The sequence below is a fragment of the Anguilla anguilla genome, chromosome 6 (assembly GCF_013347855.1).
Source record: "Anguilla anguilla isolate fAngAng1 chromosome 6, fAngAng1.pri, whole genome shotgun sequence".
Taxonomy (NCBI): domain Eukaryota; kingdom Metazoa; phylum Chordata; class Actinopteri; order Anguilliformes; family Anguillidae; genus Anguilla; species Anguilla anguilla.
Window position 1 is genome coordinate 55,217,414 of NC_049206.1, and position 8,891 is coordinate 55,226,304.

The window sequence follows — 8,891 nt, forward strand, 5'->3', positions numbered from 1 at the left end:
AATCAATATCAATACATATCAGTACAATCCTTATGCATGCAAAACAGTCAAATAATTCTGTTTTTGGATATTTGGACACAGATCTTGAGTGCCAAAGATCGAATCATGCCACGTGTGTTTTCAAGAGTATTTATTTGTCCAATGTGATGTTCACTGGCATCAAACAGAACATCAAACATAAAATCCAACAGTGGGAGAATGCACTACAGACATTCTTTGTTAACCTCTCCTCAGTGAAGTGAGTGTTAGAGTAATGAACTGTATTATAGAAATACCACAACAGCCTCGCACATAATTAAGGGCAAGACATGGCACCTGGGAGTATAAAAATGTGAAGTTCGTTATGAGCTTCGTACTAATTAAACGGAACAGAGCGCTCCTTTCCCCATGAATAAAGTCAGGGCAGTCCCTCTGAGTTTAGAAAAAAAATCCCTTCGTTCCTGTTAATTAGACGAGAAATTCACACACTGCACAATAGAAATGGTCTGCAGATTTACCACGCCATTATACTTGCTGATGTGATTTACCATATTGTGTACACATTGACAGTGGAATATTGGACTGTGAAATTACTCCTGCAGTGAGCTACCATTGGTGTCAATTCAAGAGCTCTGGGTTTGTGGAATTTTGTTTATTTGGAAGAGAAGAAAGTTACACAGTTTCAAAATGAACTCAAAAATGATGGATGATTTCCAAAATGAAATAGCTGAAGTGTAGCTGGCATGTCACACCAGAGAGGATATTGCCAAGATGCACATTTCATAGGCTGTCCAAAATCCCCAGTAAATGTGGTTGGCTACACATACGAGGCACCCTGCAACTGGATCTCTTGCTTGCTTTTGGGTTTGGTGATTCAAAATCTCTGTGAGTATAAACACAATTGCCTGTATTGCTGTTACATATCCAGATCATATCCACACATCCATTACGCTGGACAATGGTGAACCTATGATGATGTATAATTAGGGTATTTTCCCAAGGGCAGCGGTCTCGAACTCCAGTGCTGGAGGTCTGCAGTCTCTACTGGTGTTTGTAGCTGCCCTCCAATCAGCAGCCAATGTAGGCCTTGGAAACAAGGTGTGCAAACTCTTTAGCCAATCAGTGACTTGCTTACGTACAGGTACACAACAAAAAACAGCAGACACAGCAGCCCTCCAGGATTTTTAGTGAGCTCGGGAGTATACCCAGCTAACACAAAATGTTCTCCCAATGTTACAGGAATGTTTTGTCAGCGTTATAGCATTGCCACTACAAGGCAGAAACACAGTAAGACCGTTTTTTTGTTAACCAGGTATGTTGCAGCGCACTGTGTTTCCTCACACCGAATCTATGAATGAATTCCAGGTCGAGGCAAAATAACTGGTTAAAAAAACTGGCTAAATAAAACACATCGGCGATGCCGCGTATGACTGCGCTCTATTAGTTAGCTGGAAAACAGCAATTATCCTCTATTATGTAACCGCTAGCAGCTGTTCTTGGACCCGAGAATGTTTGCCGAGAGCCCAGCATCTCCACAAGATGAGCGCCGTTTTAATCACGAGCAGAGAGGAGCTTGGCAGTCTGAAAGCCAGGCCTGTCAATTACGCAACCTAATTCCAAGCGGAGCTGGCATGTTTCATTCACTTGCAGGTTACATAACTCTCTGGGCCGAACTGGACTGCCTTGGACCAGAATGTGCGTATATTTTAATTTTTTTTTAAATGACATGAGCTAGTCATAAACAAGGGCATGTATGTTGTGTGTGTATGAATTTGAAAAAATGACATGAAGTAGTCATAAACAAGAGCATGTATGTTTCATGGTTTTTGCTGGTTTACAGTAACATGGTTGGCACCTTGCTGTATTTTTAATTACAGCATGGGTAAGGCCCACGTGCAGAGCCTCATAAGAGTACTCGGAAGGAGATCTTTCTTACAGCAAAAAAAATGTTCCGTCTTTGGTTTTCCATTCTTAAAATACCTGTGGAGCCCCGTGAAGCAGGTGTAGCTGTGGGTGGTTTGGCTGACTCCCTTACCCAGCAGCCCCTTTTGCAATAAACATACAGTATATTTTTACCGCTGTTAACTGCCCGTCTTTGTCACTGCGAAAGAACATGATATAACATACCAAACACAGTTGACAGTGAGTCATCCATCCATCTATATGGACTTTTTATTGGGGGGGGGGGGGGGGTGCTATAACATCAAAGTTTGTGCCTATTAAATATTTCACCTGGACATGGAGTTCCATTTAGGCTTCATTTATCTCTGTTTCGATTTACCTTTCAATTCTTATTTTTCGTTTTGCCTTAGGGGGCTAATGTATCTTTATTACCGATCTCTTTTGTTCGTACGTTCTGTCTCTGATTGATGTCTGCCCCCTTCCTCTCTGACTCCTTACACTGCAGTCTTTTGTTCTTCTTTTCTAAATTTCCTTTTTTTCTTTCCATTTTTGCTCTTTCACGGTCCATTGCCTGCACACTGACAGTCAACTCCCTGCAGCAACTTGTATTTTTTTTTTATTCGATTTTTCTACCCCCCAAAAACTTCTAAAGAAGGAAAGCGCAAGTAAAATAAATTGCTTCTGATGAAAGAGAATAACTGCCTTTCATTCCTTCCGAAAGCAAAATAGTGCTGTCTCTCCCTTCAGTTATACTCTTGCCCCTGCTCACACTAGTCCAACCCAATTATGCACTGAAAAAAAATGAAGCCACGTTCTCTACGATGTTATCGTGAAATCTTTCGCAGGTTTTACAGTAACAGATTTAATTTTTTAAAACCCACAGTACCGATTAATTTGTGGAGATGACCCCCCAAAGGACACCCCCGGACCATCCCTACATACAGGTCAGGGGCCCAGAGAAACGTGCTCGGATTTATTAAGAGAATATTAGTGTAGTTTCCTGGGTCGGTCAAAGGGTCGGTTTTTGTCACAGCCCCCAGTGGCTTCCTGTTCGCTCCGGCTGATCCCAGGTCAGCAGGCCTGCTGTACTGCAGGGCCGTATGTCTCTCGGTGGAACCACCGCGGCTCTCTATGCAGCGCTGCCCTTGGCAACAAAAAAAAACGCTTCGCACTTTTCTGTAGCTGCTGCTGCTTTCGGTTAAAGGTTCTCCCGTCCATGGGAAATATTAGCAATACCCCTTCAAAACAGAGAGGTGTGTACAAGGGGGGTGGCTAAATGGAGAAGGTTCAACTCCTGACGCCTGAAACTTCTCTTTTATTGTTCACTCACTCATTTGCGCGCCGTTTGTTGACGCTACGCGCTGCCTCCTGCTCGAGCTCTGGCGTGGGCCTGGTCATCGCCTCTTTATCAGCGACCGCGTTGCCAAAAGCCCGCCGCTCGAAGCAGGACAAATCGCAGGAGGGGGTCACCGCATTGTGGCAATGCGCCGGGGCGGCGTCGCCGCGGGAACCAGGCCTCGGTGCCAGGGTTTTGTACCGGCGCTGCGCAAAATCGGGAAGCTCCCCCTCCCCCAGAGTATGTCCCTGGCACTCGCCACCCCCCTCCAGCCCCCCCCCCCCCCCCACTCCCCCAGGCCCAAACGACGGTCCCGCCTGCGTCAGAAAACCATGTCGGTATCAGCGCGCAACTCGTGAGCGCCGGCGCTGCTAGCAAAACAAACGCGACCCTGACACTACCGGCCTCCGACTGCATCATCCCTCGCTATCGCGCGAACCTCTTCACCACCGCCACCCTCCGCAGCCTTTACCGACTCCCAGAACTCTCTGCTGCTTGCTTTAATCTTTTACGCTTTCATCATGCGTCACCGTTCCTGTTTTTGGATAAGCCGTCACTGCCCAGTAACGAACGGTGTCGGAAAGGAACTTTGACTGTAAACACGTTTACAACACACTGGGTACTGCTTCTGCACTAATTGTGCTTAACTTCTAATTAGCTTATAAATAAATTAAATTATCTGTAGTTGTAAACCTGCAGCAACATTGTTCATGACTTAGAGATTGTAATTCAGCTGGTGTTTCTTTTTATGGTGGTCATCTTTTTATGTTGATAGACCAGCAGGACTGTTGGTTGGTTGTTTGATATTTGACACATCTCACATGAACAATTCATCTTAAATTTTTAGAAAAACATGTAAGTGCATTCAAACTTGGACTGGCCTGGAATTGTGTTACATAAAGGGATAGTTCACTTAGTGGACTTAAAAATAAGATATATTTTAATTTCAGAGTATGTTTTCAACTGGACAGTTTTTGTATGCAACAAAGGATCATTTTACATACTAACAAAAGCTTCTCATGAACTGTTGGCTTCAAAATGGCCGCTACAGGAGCATCAGTGTATTTGTGGTTACAAGCCAGAAAATACACTTCAAGTGACTCCAGTGCAGCTTGTACAATGACGTTATGCCGTCCAGAGTTTATATTGCCTAAATATTAAAAAATCATAATTTTTTTAAAAGGGACATTTAATCTCATCTTCTGTTGCCACTAATTCCTATGACGCACGCAGTCTGAGACCACTGTCTCCAGAGAAGAAGTGGCACAGCTGTATTAACAGCACGACATGTAAGGAAAAGGCCTCAAAGCAACAACAACAAAGCAACATGACTCAAAATGGTTCCTGCTTTCGCAATTCAACCTTGTCACTTTCACCAACTACCCTATGGACAGCCCAGATCAGGAGTGTCCAGTCTGATCTGAAGAAGGGTCAGTGATCTGAAGAATTCAACTGATTAACTAATCGTGGTCTTCAATCGAGACATCGGTAAGTAGAATCGGGTGTCTTAGTGCTGGGCTAAAACAAAAACCTGCAACCACACCGTCCCTTTTCGGATAAGATTGGACACACCCCTGGCCCAGATCTGTTGAAAATGTGGATAGTTGTCCTTGAACATCACGTCAAGATGCCAGTTGACCTACCCTCTTTGATCTCTCAGCCTATATCTGTTTCAAGTCCTCATCCATAAATTCATGCTTGCACAAAGTTGGACATAATCGTATGTTCAATTTCAATTTGTAAGTAGCGTGGCTATTTTTATCCGGTGTGGTAGCTACCCTTGGCGATGCCAGCAGCATTTAAACCGTACTTCTCCAGGACATAACCTTGGGAGTGAAGAGTGTGCTGCATTTGAACTGAGAAGGAAAGTACTAGAATTACATTAAATTGATTTGTATTTATACGTACATAACAATAAGTACGTACTCGACATACTTATTGCAACGACATGCCTAAATTTCATTGAAATGATTCTATCATTCATAATGCATTCCACTTGATTGATTATACAGGCTCGTTGGAGACACAGTTCTCATTGTCCTGTAGATTTTGTTCTTGAAAGCCCACATCTGCACAACTGCATGCTCTTTAAAGGAGCCATTTTTAATGTATACAGTTTGGTCCCAAGGCTTGTGCTGTTGTCATCTGTCAAAATGCGCTGCCTGTAATTCCACAGTGTGCTGCCGATCGATCGGTGCGCGCAGCAAGATTATGTTGCTATCAATATCCCCAGAATCCTCTTCAGCCGGCAGCCCAAAGCCATTTGTGTGTATATATAATTTATTTCTTTTATCTTTCTCCCAGTGCGCGTTCATTTCTTTCCCTTTGTGAATCGTATTTCTTGCCTGTGGCGGGAAAGGGGCATATGAGGGAAAAGTTGCGATTGGCCTGTCGGGGAGTGCCGCAGTCGCCCTCACGTGCTGTGCAGGAATCTGCAGTGGCGCTGTAGGGACCGTGACAAAACTAATTATTATCAAATACGCATAAGGCGCTCGCGAGAGTTTTTCAGTCTACACTGCTGGCAGATATATTTTTAAAAAACTGACTGTCGGCTGTCTACTGAAGGCAGGGCTTTTGGGAAACTTCAGCTTTTAGAGGCCAAAACCAATCCGTTTAACGATGGTACAGTTTTCAGATAGGCGGCTAACCACCCTGAGCAAAATTTGATGCCGAATAGGCTAAGGCTGTAGAGTTTTTCGTTTGAATTTTTCGTGTTAATTTTTTTTTTTTTTTAATCTACTATTTATTTATAACAGAAGCTATGATATGGCGGAAACTGTAAATCCAGTTTATATCCGGGTTTGCTGGGCTTGCTTATCCATTTTTTTGTTTTTACGGATCCGGTCAGGTGAATTTCCGCCACGACCTACGCTCTGCACATTCGCCTCTGAGGTCCAATGGGGATACTTTCGGTTAGCCTGTTCCATTTTTCGGTAATTTCTCAAGGTGCCCTGAGACCAAGGCTGTTTGGTGAGAATTGTTTTGTGAGCTGTGTCCGCCTGTCCTCTGAATGGAGCAGGGGTCTGGTCCTCCGACTGTGCGCACAGCATTCCCTATCAATCACCGATTACTGATTTCCTATCTGTCGATTAAGTGTAAATCTGCATTTCCACATGGCCACCCTCAGCCATTAATTATGGTACACCTCAATATCAACAACGGGAGAAAATCCGATGGGGGTTTCGAAATGTCAGGGAATTGGTGCCTGATGGGGGGTGGGGGTGCTTTTGACCACTAATTCACCTCTATTAAAGTACTAAAATTGAGTATGGGATGTGTAATCTTCGTAATTAGGGTAAATGCTTATGTTTTACTTTGTTGATGAGAGTCATAGTACATTTCCTGCAATCACAGGGGAAAGATTAAGGGGACTGCATATGAAAATATGAATCATAGCTAACTATGATGCAAACTGGGAAATATAGGCCTAGCCTATATGTACCCTAGGCTACACTTCAAAATGGATTAACACACAAAAACGTCATTTTTCCATTTTTTTCTTTCAAGCAGAAAATGTACATTTACTAGGAATTGTTAGCTTTTGCACATCTCTCTCTCTCTCTCTCTCTCTCTTTCTCTCTCTCTCTCATTTGTTCTGCGCTCATTCATAACATGACACCATCCATCTTGGTTACCTTGAACTACTGTACTGTAATGGTTGCCATGGAAACTAATAAGATACAGCGTTCTTATTCGACTGGGAAGGCAGACGAGGCAGCAAAGAGATACAACAGCGGCGTTTCGGATTTTTTTTAAAAACGCGCTTCGTCTGTCTGTTCAGATTACCTGGTTACTTTCTTTTTTCCAGAATCGGAGACGTGGTAGTCTATTGGTCAATCATTTTGTTTTGGCTGGAAGTCCAGGAACTCACCAGAATGACTGGCCTGTAGCCCTTCACGGGCAGAAACATTGCCGCATGCTGCTGTACCAAACTGCAAGAGTTTATTTACTAGATGCACAAAATAGGCTACTCTTGCAGTTTGCCGGTCCCAAATTACAGATTTAAGAAAATGCTTATCCGGGCAAAGACCTGAAGCCCACCGGAATCTAGTTTTCATTCTGCAAACGAGCATCTTTAATAATACAGGCCTATATTTACCCAATGAGTACATCACAGTGCACACTGTTCATTTCATTATCTTTGAGTGCTTACTGTTCAAAGCGAAATAAATTAAATAAAATACCCTGCCTGGAGCATTTTACAGTAGGCTAAAATCAAGACCCAATTCTCTCTTTGGTCATTTGTCTTTATTATGAAGAAATTGTTGTCTATGATGATCTATGTAGTGGTTTTATCCAAAGTCCACCCTGAATATTGACTGGAATCCCCCAAGGTCTCTGTTTAGATAGTAAACACCAGATAACACACTCCTCTCGGTTCAAGCACGTGAGCTTTCTCGGTTCTTGCATTACCTCGGGACATGTTTTTAAACATTAACCGTTTAAATCCCGCGGTAAGGATGGAACTCAGTTTGTGTGTACTGTAATTGCAAGACCCCTCTAACATTTTGAAGTGTGGCTGCCCTCTGCTGGACATCGTGAAAAAAGCAGTCACGAGTGTTTAATTTGTTCAAGTGAAAATGACGAACGCGGTCTAGTTCTGGTATTTTAAAATTGCATCGATGTGGTTGATAAACACAGTATGAGTTTTTTTCAGCGAATGCACTACCTCCTCTTGGGGAAATTAGCTCTTAGATGCAATCATTTTTAGTCACATTCTTTGATTTTATATTTCCTTGTCCTAATTTGCTTTTCTGCGTTTTCCTTCGGGACTCCTGTAAACTGTTGTTGTTGAATCAACACTGAGAGAGCTTCTGTGTGGGGCTGGCTGTGCGTGCGCATTAGGCCGACTCCTTTAACCTTCCGTCGTGCTGTCCTTCCTGTGAGGTCTTATACACCCACCTTCTGTACAGCGCATTGCCTTGCCACGAGGCTTAAAACGTGTAACCAGAGCTGAGCTAAACACACGGCAGGGACATCTGCGTCGCCCACGGGGCTCTTCCTGCAGGATCGGTAGATTGTCAAAAGACGGAAGGTCGTTACCCAGCGACTGCTCCGGAATGCAGTCCCGCGCCAGCCTCACGCAAAGCGAACGCATCTTGGCTGCGCCTATAGAGCGGGCCGCGTGGCCCTTTCCCGTAACTGTGGCGTGTTCTGAGCACGGAACGCCACGGGATGTAGCAGTTACAGCGATTTGTGTAACAGACGGCAGTGGACCGAGACTTTAGCCTGAAGCTAATGACATCTGAAGCAAGGACCACTTCGTCCTGTGGTGGTCAGCTGCTGCTGCAGTAGGCAGGGGTCTCTCTGGATTAGTATCGCCCTCCATCACAGCTGTGTCTAGAAAGATGTGGCCCTCCCGTGCGGCTCAGACTAGTCGTGGTAGACATGATTTCAGGCTGGAACCTGTGGTCCTATTCGAGATTGCAGAATGTCGCTGGCTGCTTGCCTATCACTGGCCTTGTACTAGCAGGGTTTCCGTGAGGAAAAAGTCTTAATTGTGTATCTTAATTTCTTTAAGTGAACAGCGCTATACTGTTATTGCCCAATTAAATAGATTTAAGTAGTTTTTAGAATAAAACCTTCATTACCTTAATCTACCACAAGGTGGTACTGTTGCGAGTCGATAATTGTGGATGTGCACTCGGTATTTATGTGTAAATGACTGCAGTAT